An 11,936-nucleotide genomic window follows, 5' to 3' on the forward strand; every position below is an offset into this window, starting at 1 on the left:
CCATCTATGCTCTGCCTTGGGCCACCAGGCATAAGCTAGAAAGTGATCTGCAGATGCCTGCTTCTTGTGCTGGGTTTGGAGGTGCACAGGCAAGGCCAGCTGTGAACCAAGGCTGGCTGCTGCTAGTTTTGGGTCTGGGGCCACTTAACAGAGATAGGGGGTACAATGAGTCCAGAGGCTGCTTGAGAGATTTTAGGAAAGTCTGAAGCATGATCCAAGATAGACCATTCTTATAGAAAAGGCACTGGAAACAGATTGGGAGGGTCCACAACTTGGGTGGGGCAGGGGTCTCAGTGAATCAGCAGGTCAGGGTGAACAGTGTTAGCCAGGTTGATGGAGACTCAGATATGGCATCCCTTTGCCAGCTCCTTGGGGAGGAGGACTCAGAAAAAAACATGTCCTCTGCTAGCACTTCTTTCTGGGAGAAAGCTGCCCTTTTAGCTCTCACTCTGACATCAGACAATTTAGTTCCTCTTATATGTCCCTGGTGCCTTTTGAACTATTTCCCCAGTGCTGGAGCTCAGAGCGAGTTTGAGTAAGTTTGTGTGCAGGCCCTTTAAGAAGAACACCTGGGACTCCAGAAACCCTCCATCTTACTCAGCCACAATCCCCGCTGGTTTTCACTGCCCCAAATTATGGTGACTTCTCTTCCTGGCACTGGAACCCTGGGCTGTGGGACCTGGTGTAATGCTAGAACCCTTCACTTCTTAGGGGAGACCTTCTCTAGCATTTCTTTTTTTTCTACTTAGGATTTCCATATTTATGCTTACATTACACATATATTCTTTCACGTTGTCTACTTTTTGCCTTAGTGCCCTTAGCACATTAATCATGGTTGTTTTAAATTCCCAGTCTGATCATTCCAACATTCCTACCATATCTGAGTGTAGTTCTCATGCTTTATTTATCTCTCAAACTCTGTTTTTTGCCTTTTAGTATACTTTGTAATTTTTTTTTGTTGAAAGTTATATATAATATACTGTGCAAAAGGAACTCTGGTAAATAGACCTTTAGTGATGTGGTGGTAAGGTATGGGTGTGTGTGTGTGGGGGGGGAGCAGTCTATAGTCTTACGATTAGGTTTAAGTCTTTTATGAGACAGTGTTCCTGGGATGTGAACTTTAAATAATTTTTCAAAATATGTTTTTATTGATTTTTTTAGAGAGAGAAACATCTATGTCAGAGAGACACATTGAATAGCTGCCTCCTGCACATCCCCTACTGGGGATGGAGTTCACAACCTGGGCAGGTGCCCTGACTGGGAATCAAACTTGGATCTCTCAGTCCATGGGACTGCACTCAATCTACTGAGAAACACCAGCTGGGCCTGGGATGTGAACTTTAAAAGTGTTTCTCCATTTTATCCTCTTCTTAGTTGAGACTGGATGACCCGTGGGGCAGGAGTTGGGATTTTCCCTTTCTCCAGGTAAGTTAGACTCTGATAAAACCCCGGGAAATCAGGCTCTTGTAAAGTACTTTCTCTTTAGGGCAGGACTTGGTAAAAAGGCCAAAACCCACTGGTGTATTTCATAATGGTTACATTTTCCCTTTTCTTGTGGGAAGCACAAGGAGATTTTTCTTTCATATACACTTGAAAAACTTGATAAAGTTCCTAGAAGTAAAACTTACAAAAGTTTAGGGATTTTTCTGCAAATTGGCCTTACCTAAAGTTTTCTTTAATTTATTTATTTTTATTTTGACACACACACACACACACAGAGAGAGAGAGAGAGAGAGAGAGAGAGAGAGAGAGAGAGAGATCAATTTTTTGTTCCATTTATTTATCAGTTGATTATTGCATGTGCCCTGACCAGGGATCAAACCTGAAACCTTGGCATATTGGGATGATGCTCTAACATACTAAGCTTCACGGACAGGGCTTCCCTGGAATTTTTAACTCTCAGACATGTTCACACCGAGCCTCCCGCAATTTGTAAATTCATGGGTTTTCTGTTTGGATTTTCCTGCCTTTGGTACTGGTTTCCATATGGGATTCTGCTCCAGCAAGTTGTGATTATTTGTATCTGCCTCAATGCCACTCTAATTTTGGGGGCAGTGGTTTTCCCTCATTTGTCTGACAGGTAAGAAAAATATTTGATTTTTCAGTTTGTTCAGCTTTTTTCAGTTGTTAAGATAGTGACAACATCCAAGCTCCATACATGCTGGACCAGAAACCAGAAATATCTACACTGTGTATTATTCAGTTAATAATTTATCTTGGAAATAGTTTCAGATCACAACATTCAGCACCTCTGTGTTCTTTTTAGCAGGTGCATAACATTCCATTATATGAAGATCTTATCATTTAAAATTCTCCTACAGATGAGTGCTTAGGTTATTTTTAATTTTTTTGTTATAAACAATACTGTAATGAATATCATTGTACTTACCTTTTGCATGTATATGCAAATAAATCTATAGAATAATTGGTTGGTGCAAAGGATGTAGACATCACTGTTAAATATTCCTCTATAGAAATTGTTCCAATTTAGACTCTCTCCAAAATATGTGAGTGCCATATTCTGTATATTCTCACTAATGTAGTATATTATCATTTAAAAATTCTCAAGCAGTAGACTTGAGAAATGGTATCTTATAGTTCTGATATGTGATACTCTAGGAATGAATAAATTTTACCATTTTAGAAATTTGTTTAATTGCCATTTATTTTCTCTTTTTTCTGTGAATTCTGTTCATATTTCCCCCCTATATTTCTATTGGTTTGGTTATCTTTTTTTTATTTTATTTTTTATTTATCAATTTGTTTTTGTTACAGATCTTTCTCATTTTTCCCCCATTGACACCCTCTTCCCCTTTCTCCCACCCCATCCCCAACTTTGTTGTCTATGTTCATTGGTCATGCATACATACATGTAAGTTCTGTGGTTTATTTCTTTCCCCCCTAACTCCCTCTTCTGAGGCTTGTCGGTCTGTACCCCACTTCTTTGTCTCTGGGTTAATTTTGTTCAGCAGTTTGTTTAGTTCATTATATTCTACAAATAAGGGAGATTATGTGATATTTGTCTCTCTCTGCTTGGCTTGTTTCACTTAGCATAATACTCTCCAGGTCCTTCCATGCCATCTCAAAGGATAAGAGATCATTCTTTCCAACAGCTGAATAGTATTTCATTGTGTACATGTACTACAGCTTTTTATTCCACTCATCTACTGATGGACACTTGGGTTGTTTCCAGATCTGAGCTATTGTAAATAGTGCTGCTATGAACATAGGTGTACATATATTCTTTCTGATTTCAGGTTTCTTAGGGTATATTAACATGAAATCTGGTAATGTGATCCCTCCTACTTTGTTCTTCTTTTTCAAGATTGCTGTGGCTATTCAGGGTGTTTTTTGGGTTCCATATAAACTTTTGGAGTGTTTGTTCTAGTTTTGTGAAATATGTCGTTGGTATTTTGATGGGGAGTGCATTGAATGTATAGATTGCTTTAGGTAGTATGGACATTTTAATGATGTTAATTCTTCCAGTCCATGAACAAGGTATATGCTTCTACTTTTTTTATATCTTCCTCTATTTCTTTTTCAAATGACCTGAAGTTTTCTGTGAAGAAGTTCTTTATTTCTTTGATTAAGTTTATTCGTAGGTATCTTATTTATTTATTTATTTTTGCTGTGATGGTAAATGGGATTGTCTTTTTAGTTTCTCTTTCTTTCATTTCATCATTGGTGTATAAGTATACCATTGATTTCTTGACGTTAATTTTGTATCCTGCTACTTTGCCAAATTCATATACTAACTAGTAGATTTTTGGTGGAGTCCTTAGGGTTTTCTATGTACAATACCATGTCATCTGCATATAATAACAGTTTCACTTTCTCCTTTCAAATTTGGATCTCCTTTATTTTTTTCATCATATCTAATTGCTATGGCTAAGACTTCCAGTACTATGTTAAATAAGAGTGGCAAAAGTGGGCATGCATATCTTGTTCCCGTTCTTAAGGGAAATGCTTTTAGTTTTGCCCATTGAGTATGATGTTGGCTGTAGGTTTTTTATATATGACCTTTATTATGTTGAGATGTTATCCCTCTATTCCCACATTGCTGGCATTTTTATCAAAAAATGGGTGCTGCATGATCTCACTTATATACGGAATATAATGAACATAACAGTCTGAGGAATACGGTAGACCCAGAGACATAGAAGTAGGGCACAGACTGACATCCCTCAGAAGAGGGGGTGGGGGTGGTGGGAAGAGATAAACCACAGAACTTATATGCATGTATGCATGACCAATGGACATGGACAACTAAGCCGGGGACAGGGTGGAGGGGGGGTAGGGTGGGGGGTGCGAATGGGGTAAAAAGGTAAAATATCTGTAACAAAAAAATAAATAAAAATTCATTAAAAAAAAAAATGGGTGCTGGATTTTGTTGAATGCTTTTTCAGCGTCTATTGATATGATCATATGGTTTTTACCTTTTCTTTTGTTTATTTGGTATATCACATTTGTTGATTTGCAAATATTATACCATCCTTGCATGCCTGGGATGAAACCCATTTGGTCATGATGAATAATTTTTTTGATGTATTGCTGGATTCGATTTGCTAATATTTTGTTAAGGATTTTGCCATCTGTGTTTATCAGGGATATTAGCCTGTAGCTCAGGATGCCGGGCCCTAGCCGCTCCCACTGCCTCATCCCAGGAAAGACTCAGGATCTTCCAAAACAGTGGAATCCCCTGGAGAAGCACCCTGAAGAGCTGCTTACCAAGGTAGCTGGCTGCTCCCTGTCCACGGCACAGGAACCTTATGCTCTGTGTCTCTGCACTGCTCGGGTTTGGTTGTGCACCTTCATGTCCACACTCTCTCACACACTAGGGCACTCTCACACCCTCACCCTCCCAGTGGTCCTGCCCTCTGCCGTCTTTTTTCTTTTAAAAAACTTTTTATTAATTTATTTTTGTTACAGATGTTTCTCTTTTTTTCCCCATTGACACCCTCCTCCCCACCCCCCTACTCCATGCTTCCCCGACCCCGGGCTTTGTTGTCCATGTCCATCAGTTATGCGTACATGCATATAAGTTCTGTGGTTTATCTCTTCTCTCTCTCACCACCCCCTCTTCTGACAGTTGTCAGTCTGTACACTACTTCCACATTTGTGGGTCTACCCAATTTCTTAGACTGTTATGATCCTTATATTCCACAATTAAGTGTGATCATGTGATATTTGTCTTTTTCTGCTTGGCTTGTTTTGCTTAGAATACTTTCCAGGTCCCTCCATGTTTGTCTCAATGAATAAGAGATTGTTTGTCTTACAGCTGCATAGTACTCCAACTTGTATATGTACCACAGCTTTTTAATCCATTCATCTACTGATGGACACTTGGGCTGTTTACAGGTCTTAGGTATTATAAATAGTGCTGCTATTAACATGGGGGTACATATATTCTTTCTGATTGGTGTTTCAGGTTTCTTCATGTATATTCCTAGAAGTGGGATCACTGGATCAAATAGCAATTCCATTTTTAATTATTTGAGGTAACAGCATAGTGTTTTCCATACTGGCAGCACCAGTCTGCATTCCCACCAGCGGTGTACTAGAGTCCCCTTTTCTCCACACCCTCGCCAACACTTGCTGTTTGATGATTTGTTGATGGCGGCCATTCTGACAGGTGTGAGTTGATACCTCATTGTTGCTTTAATTTGTATCTTTCTGATGATTAGTGATGTTGAGCATTTCTTCATATCTCTTAGCCATGTGTATGTCCTGTTCGGAGAGGTGTCTGTTTAGCTCATATGCCCATTTTTTAACTGGATTCTTTGTCTTCCTTTTGTTCAGTTGTATGAGTACTCTATATATTTTGGAAATTAACCCCTTATTTGATATATCATTGGCAATTATGCTCTCCCATACAGTGGGTTGCCTTCCCATTTCGATGGTTGTATCTGTTGCTGTGCAGAAGCTTTTGAGTTTAATTTAGTCCAGTTTTCATTTTTTATCTTTGATTCTGTTACCTTAGGTGATGTATCAGTGAAAATTGTGCTGCGAATGATGTTCAAAATTTTGTTGCCTACATTTTCTACTAGGATTTTTTTGGATTCATGGGTCACATTTAAATCTTTTATCCATTTTGAGTTTATTCTTGTGTATGGTGTAAGTTGGTGGTCTAGTTCCATTTTTTTCGCATAAAGGTGTCAATTTTCCCAACACCATTTTTTTAAAAAGCTCTCTTTACTCCATTGTATGCTATTGCATTTTTTGTCAAATATTAATTGAGCATAATGTCTTGGGTCCACTGCTGGGTTCTCTGTTCTGTTCCATTGGCCTATATGCTTGTTCTTGTGCAAATACCAGGCTGTTTTGATTACAGTAGCTTTGTAGTATACCCTGATATCTGGTATTGTGATCGCACCTACTTTGTTCTTCTTTTTCAAGATTGCTGTGGCTATTCGAGGTGTTTTTTTTTGTTTGTTTCCATATGAACTTTTGAAGTATCTATTCTAGTTCTGTGAAGTGTGTCATTGGTATTTTGAAGGGGATTGCATTGAATCTTTGATTGCTTTGGGTAGCATGGACATTTTAATGATGTTAATTCTTTGAATCCATGAACAAGGTATGTGCTTCCACTTTTTTATATCTTGCTCTATTTCTTTTTTCAATGTCCTGTAGTTTTCTGCAAATAGGTACTTTACTTCTTTGGTTAAGTTTGTTCCTAGGTATCGTATTTTTTTTCCACAATGGTACATGGGAATATTTTTTAGTTTCTCTTTCTGTGAGTTCATCATTGGTGTATAAGAATTCTGTCAATTTCTTGATGTTAATTTTGTATCCTGCTACTTTGCCAAATTTATTTATTAAGTCTAGTAAATTTTTGATGGAGTCTTTGGGGTTTTCTGTGTATAGTATCTAGTCAGCTCTGAATAATGACAATTTTACTTCCTCCTTTCCAATTGGGATCCCTTTCATTTTTTTCTTCATGTCTAATTGCTGTGGCTAAGACATCCAGTACTATGTTAATTAAGAATGGGGAAAGTGGACATCCCTGTCTTGTTCCTGTTCTTAAAAGAAATGCTTTTACTTTTTGCCCATTGAATATGATGTTGGCTGTAGGTCTTTCATATATGGTCTTTATTATATCACGATATGATCTCTTTATTTTCATATTGCTGAGCATTTTTATCAGAAATGGATGATGGATTTTGTTGAATGATTTTTCTACATCTCTTGATATGATCATGTGGTTTTTATTCTTCATTTTATTTATGTGGTGTATCACGTTTATTGATTTGCAAATATTGTACCCACCTTGCATCCCTGGGATGAATCCCTCTTGATCATGGTGAATAATGTTTTTGATGTATTGCTGGATCTGATTTGCTAGTATTTTGTTCAGGATATTGGCATCTATGTTCATCAGGGATATTGGCCTATAGTCTTCTTTCTTTGTAGTGTCTCTTTCTGGTTTTGGAATGAGAATTATGCTGGACTTATAAAACGAGTTTGGGTGTTTCCTTCTTCTTTTATAATTTGAAATAGTTTGAGGAGAATGGGTATTAGTTCTTCTTTGAATGTTCGGTAAAACTACCCCATGAAGCCATCTGGGCCTGGCCTTTTGTTTGCTGGGAGAGTCCTGATTACCTCTTCAATTTCCTTAGTTGTTATTAGTCTGTTCATATTTTCTATCTCTTCCCTTTCCAGTTTTTTGAGACAATGTGTTTCTAGAAATTTGTCCATTTCACTTAGATTGTCGAATTTATTGCCATATAATTGTTCATAGTATTTGTTAATGATCCTTTGTATTTCTGTGGTATCAGTTGTTACTTCTTCTCTTTCATTTCTGATTTTGTGTATTTTGGTTCTCTCTCTTTGTTTCTTGGTGCGTGTAGCTAAGGGTCTATCAATCTTGTTTATCTTTTCAAAGACCCAGCTCTTTGTTTCATTGATCCTTTGAATTGTTTTTTTTTTAATGTTATTTATTTCTGCTCTGATCTTTACTATATCCTTTTTTCTACTCTGTTTTTTTTTTTTTTTTTTTTTTTTGCATTCTAGTTCTTTAACTTGTGAGGTTAGTTTATTAGAAATTTTTCTTGTTTCTTGAGATAGCTTGTAGTGCTATGAACTTACCTCTCAGAACTGCTTTCACTGCATCCCATACATTTTGTGTTGTTGTGCGTTCATTTTCATTGGTTTCCAGGAAGTTTTTAATTTTTTCTTTGATCTCCTTGGTAACCCATTTATTGTTCAGTAACATGCTATTTAGCCTACAGGTGTTCCAATGTCTTTGCATGCTCTTGTTGCAATTGATTTCTAGTTTCATTTTTTATTTTTTTTTTTGTGATCTGAGAAGATACTTGATATGATTTCAATCTTCTTGAACTTGTAGAGACTTAGTTTGTGTCCTAACATGTGGTCTGTCTTTGAGAATGTGTCATGTGCACTGGAGAAGAATGGGAATTCTGTAGTTTTGGGGTGTAATTCTCTGTAGATAACTATTAAATCCATTTTGTTTATTGCTTCATTTAGAATCTTTGTTTCCTTGCTAATTTTTTGTCTAGAGGATCTACCCAGTGATGTCAGCAAAGTGTTGAAGTCCTCCGCTGTGATTGTATTTCTTTCGATTTTTCCTTTGAAGTCTTCCAGAAAATTTTTAATATATTTTGGTGCTTTTATTTTTTTATTTTTATTTTTTTATCCTCATTCAAGAACATTTTTCCATTTTTTGTTGAGACAGAGTGGGAGGGAGAGAGAGGAAAAGAGGGAGAAACATCGACGTGAAAGGGACACATCGAGTGGCTGCCACCCGCACGACCAACCAGGGCCGAGGACAAACTGCACCCGAGGCACGTGCCCCTGGTGGGAACCGAACCCGGGTCTCTCTGGACCATAGGCCAACGCTCTATCCACTGAGCCAAACAGGCCAGGGCTATTTTGATGCTTTTATATTGGGTGCATATATGTCTACCAAGGTTATATCTTCCTGTTGGTTAGATCCTTTCAATATTATGTAGTGGTCTTCTTTGCCTTTAGTTATGGTCTTCATTCTGAAATCTATTTTATTAGATATGAGTATTGCTACCCCAGCTTTTTTTATTTTTCTGATTGCTTGGAAGATTTTTTTCCGTCTTTTCACTTTCAACCTGTGTGAGTCTTTTGTTGTGAGGTGGGTTTCTTGTAAACAACATATATGTGAGTTATGCTTTTTGTTGTTTTTTTATCCTCACCAAAGGACATTTTTTTTTCAGTTTTTTTTTTCAGATAGAGTGGCAGGTAGAGAGAGAGAGAAACTTCAATGTGAAAGGGACACATCGAGTGGCTGCCACCCACACAACCCAACCAGGGCTGGGGACAAACTGCAATGAGGTACTTGTTCTCAAGGGAAACCAATCCTGGGTCTTTCTGGACCACAGGGCGACACTCTAACCACTGAGACAAATCAACCAGGTCGAGTCATGCTCTTTTATCCAGTCAGCTACTTTGTGTCTTTTCATCAGAGCATTCCATACATTTACATTTAAGGTGATTATTGATATGTACTTATTTATTGCCATTTTTATTTAGTGTGCTTCTGTTTTTCTTTCTATTTCTTCTACTAATTACTTCAGTCCTTTTAACACTTCTTGCAGTGCTGGTTTGGTACTAATATATTCCCTTAGCCACTTTTTTTTTTTTTTTGGTCTGGGAAGCTCTTAATTTGACCTTTTATTTTGAATGATACCTGGATAGAGTAGTCTTGGATTCAGATCCTTGTTTTTCATGACCTTGATTATTTCATGCCACTGCCTGCTGGCCTTTAGTGTTTCTGTTGAGAAGTTGGCTGTTGGCTGATAGCCTTATGGGGGTTCCTTTGTAGGTAACCTGTTGCTTATCTCTTGCTGCCGTTAAGATTCTCTCTTTGTCTTTAATTTTTGGAATTTTGATTACTATGTGTCTTGGTGTGGGCCTATTTTGTTTCTTGTTACTTTGGGGCTCTCTTTGCTTCTTGAACTTGAATGCCTTCTTCCTTCATTAAGTTAGGAAAGTTTTCTGTCATTATTTCTTCTAATGTATTTTCTAACCCTTGCCCATTTTCTTCCTCACCAGGACTCCTATGATGCAATATTATTTCATTTTTCGTTGTCACACAGTTCTTTTAAGCTGCCTTCCTGTCTTTTTAATTGTTTTTTTTTCCTTTTAGTTTTTTGATTGTTTAATTTTTTCTACTTTGTCTTCTAATTCACTGATCCGGTCCTCAGCTTCCTCTACTCTGCAGTTTAGTCCTTCCAATGTGTTCTTTATTTCTGATATGTCATTCTTCATTTCTTCTTGGTGGTTTTTAATTTCCAACTGGTTGATTTTCAACTTCTCTATGTCTTTACTCATGGTTCTCATGTCCTTACACATGCTGTTGAGCTTCCTCAAGATTATGGCTCTGAATTTTAGCTCTGTTAAGTTGTTTAACTGCATTTCATTTATCTCATCTTCTGTAGAGGTCCCTTGTTCTTTCATTTGGGATTTCTTCTTTTATTTCACCATTTTGGCTATCTCAGTGGGTTTTGGAGCCTGCCAAATTTTCCTTGTGGGTTTAGTTTTTCTGCTGTTTGTGGCTCCCTCTAATGTGTTTGGATGCGCAAGGGAGGACCCATGTTTAATACCACTGGCAAGTCTTACTTTCCTGGGTGGAGTTGCAAGCCCAGGAATCTTTTTATTTTTCTCTAGCTTTTTGCCTGGAGGCTATTAATCTTGTTTAGTTGAAGAGCCTTGGGTTCTGAGTTGAATGAAAAACTCCCTCAGGTGTTGAGTTTAATGGTATTTCTCGAGGGTGAGGCAGATGCTGGTTGTCAATGGGGCTCATTTTACATTTCAGTGGCCCACTGGTGGGGTTGAATCTTCAAGGGAGGGGCCACAACCTCTCCCCAGAGTCCATGAAAGGAGGAAGATGACCACCTTCCTATGCGGCGGTAACTCACCAAAACTCTGAGCATCCTCCAAATCCTGAATGTCCCCACACAGTTCTATTCCAGTACACCCTCCCTCTGCTTGAGCCCAATCTGAGTCGCTGTGGCTATTTTAGCACTCTGTGCCAGGTCTCTGTGCTGTGGAGCTTATGGGAATTTAACCCCAAGGGCACTGCTCACAGCTAAGACCTATGCTGTGCTTGTGCTCCCAGCCCCCTCTGGCACCTCCGCCTTCCTACCAGGATCGGTTCAGTGTCCCTGGTTTTATGGTTCTCACAATATGCTTTTCTGTTGCTTTTTCCTGATGATTTGTCTTTATTTTAGTTGTAATTCTAGTTTGGTTCTGGGAGATGGTCTGTGTAGCTTCCATTCATTCCGCTGCCATTTTAGGATCATGATTTGGCTGTGTCATCTTTTTTTTTTTTTAACCAATCAATTCTGGTTATTTTTGTATTATTTATTTATAGGAGCTCTTTATATGTTCAGGAAATTAGCCTTTGTTTGTGTGTATTGCATTTATCTGTTTTCCCAGTGTATAACTTTCTTTTGACTTTTTAACAGTATATTCTTGCCCTGCAAAATTTTAAAAACATTTAAATGACTAAATTTATTAGTATTTCATGTGATAGCTTCTGCATTTTGCATTATGTTTAAAAAGACCTCTCTCTCTTTTTTTTATACTTTGGCTTTTTATGTTCTAATTTTTGATTCACCTGGAATTTACTTTTGTATAAATTAATAATTAGAGATCCAACTTGAGTTAGTATTATTTTTTCAGGTGGCTACCCAGTAGACCCAATTCTAGCTTATTTTAACTAAATATTTAAATATTTTTTATTTTGGACCTAGCTTTTTTGTAATCATATGTTATTATATTAACATTTTAATGGTAATATATTGAAAAAGTTAGCAGTGGTTTTCAGTTTTTTAAATTATGTATTATGCTATAATGGCCTTCTACATGTATATATTATTTCTAATGAATAATTTCTCTGGTATACATTATTAAGAGTAGAATAATTGACTTTTGCTAAGTATGGT

This window comes from Molossus molossus, unplaced genomic scaffold (genome assembly GCF_014108415.1).
Source record: "Molossus molossus isolate mMolMol1 unplaced genomic scaffold, mMolMol1.p scaffold_m16_p_2, whole genome shotgun sequence".
NCBI classification, from domain to species: domain Eukaryota; kingdom Metazoa; phylum Chordata; class Mammalia; order Chiroptera; family Molossidae; genus Molossus; species Molossus molossus.